Here is a 2,413-nt window from a genome sequence, read left to right as displayed (position 1 = left end):
CATTCCTGAAACAGAATAGAAACGCACCCCCCAACCTTAGTAGCACAGGTTTCATAAATCTTTGATTGGTAAAATGACTGTAACTTAGCCTGGTGGCTAGGACCACATGAGACTTTTAAGTGGAACCAATGACTGCACAGTGTTTATTTGGTACCAGTTCTATGCAGACTAGTGTACTGGTTTGTGTGCCTGGCAGGCAACCTGGCTGAATACCAGGAATGGGGGACCAGTGGGAGTCACAAAGCACAGCATTCTCCAACTGTGAAGCATGTTCTAATGAGGGCTCTAAACTGGATCCGAGTTACTACCGTCACTGCAGGCACTCACTGACTGATCAGGGTTCTACTATTTCCTTCTCTTTAAGTTTGGGCAGGATCCGATCTGTCACTTTGTGCCTTTGAGGCAAATTAAGACGAAGGTCCTCCAAGGGTTACAGACAATGAAAGTTCCAGGGGATGGCAGGTTTGGAGAAGGTTTGAAGTTCAAAGTAGGATCCGCTTAAGCATCATCCTTCTAACCAGTAAAGGCTGACCTGAACTGACAAAGAAATAACATTTCACGAGAGCTAAACATAATCAGACAAGTACGATTTATTTCCTAGGTCTGTGTCAAGACTTTATAGCCGCGGCTACATCGACTTCCTCCTCAGCTCGTAGGGCCAAAGGTGCTAAATGTGAAAAGAAATGCCAAGTGTAGATAACATTTGCAAACTGTGGCTTGTAGGCTACCTTTGTTGACCAAAAGCTGTCTGGCCGATAAGCTTTGTGATTTGCAAATATTATCTCTCCAACAAATACATCAGGGCCATGCTGCAAGGTGTGCGTGTGTGTGTGTGATACGTATTATTTGGGTTTTTATTAGCAATCTCTTACTACTGGGCCTTCTGGGGGAGTTGAGAGATGAAACATGCAAGGAAAGGGTGTCCATCACAGATGTTCTGGTGTTAGACTGAGCTTTGGAAACTTCCGTGGCAAATAAACAAAGAAGGGAAGTGGAACACAGGGCACTGAAGAGGCTGTGAGTCAGCTTTGGTCCTGAGTCCCCTGGGTTCACTGTATAATTGTCATTCTTCTATGTGTTTACAGAGTCCCAGTACAGATAGGAGGGCAGGCATTAGAGCAGAATCATGGGCTCTGCTGAAGAAGCTGGGCTTTTACTCTCTTAGGCTGTGGAAAAGGTCACTCCATTCAATTCTCTCGCCGCTTTGAAAGCACTGTGGTGCTACCTCAGTCCAGCCTGGGCCCTGTGGGGAATCCGGTTCTACACACTCCAAACCCTTGGCTGTCTTCTTTCTGGGGTGGTGGGTGTGGGAGCAGGGGGTATGCATCAACTACCAGAGTAAACACACCTGGTGATAAGCAAGAAAACGAAAATCCAGGTACAAGTGTTCCAGTGGCCAAATTCTCCACCCTAAAGTGATGTCACGACAACTGAAAATCAGGACCTCCGGTGGAAACTAAGGGTTTAATATCTAAGGCTCCCTGGCCCACCAGTGGGAAGCTGTCAGATTCAAGAAGGCTGCCCCCGTAACCCAGCTACAGGCACATTAGGACTTCTGATGACATCTGAGAGGATGGACCACATGCATTTTTACATTGCATCATTCCTCCGAGGACTGGGGGCTAATGCCGTACCTCAATACCTCCATTCATCTCACATGTCTAATGTATACAGAACTGGAGGTAAGGAGTGGTAGAAAAACCTATATAGATTATCATATGTTAAAGTCTCCTTCCAAGGGTAATTTAAAATGAAGCCCAAAGAAAAGGTTTATTTTCTAGCATTAGACATTGTTGGAAATATATAAATATACATATTTGGCTAAGTCTCTTTTACATCTATGACACAGATGAATAGGAAAAAAGCATTCTCTGAGAACTCTTCAGTATCAGAACAAAGAATTTAATCTATGGAAGTCAGCCACCCTTAGCTAATCTAGCAAAGCTGGCTATTAAAGTAATAAAATCCTATCAGTATATTCAAGCGAGTCTTATTGTAAAAAGCTTTGGGTGCTTATACCACACAAGTGGTAAGTTTATCTGAAAGCTATTCTGATCCCTTGATCCTGAATATATCAGAAAGGAATTTATATTTGAATCAAATTTTCAAACAAGCTCTCTTGCCTACTGCCAGAACTTGTGGCAAATATAGATAATTCTAGTAAAATAAACTGAAAAGATGGACTGGTTAAAAGTCAGTGGTCAGGGCTTCCCTGGTGGCGCAGTGGTTGGGAGTCCGCCTGCCGATGCAGGGGGTGCGGGTTCGTGCCCCGGTCTGGGAGGATCCCACGTGCCGTGGAGCGGCTGGGCCCGTGAGCCGTGGCCGTTGGGCCTGCTCGTCTGGAGCCTGTGCTCCGCGATGGGAGAGGCCACAGCAGTGAGAGGCCCACATACGGCAAAAAAAAAAAAAAAAA

The 2,413-nt window shown here is 45.2% G+C and overlaps 1 protein-coding gene across 1 annotated transcript in view; it reads right to left on the bottom strand.

The window, feature by feature from the left end:
* ANKH (ANKH inorganic pyrophosphate transport regulator) overlaps positions 1-2,413 on the bottom strand; it is a 140,821-nt gene that overhangs the window by 49,899 nt on the left and 88,509 nt on the right. The window lies entirely within an intron of this gene.

Source organism: Lipotes vexillifer, unplaced genomic scaffold, assembly GCF_000442215.2.
Source record: "Lipotes vexillifer unplaced genomic scaffold, Lipotes_vexillifer_v1.1 scaffold590, whole genome shotgun sequence".
NCBI classification, from domain to species: domain Eukaryota; kingdom Metazoa; phylum Chordata; class Mammalia; order Artiodactyla; family Lipotidae; genus Lipotes; species Lipotes vexillifer.
The sequence above is the reverse complement of the archived record's forward strand: the minus strand, read 5'-3'. Positions and strand labels throughout refer to the sequence as shown.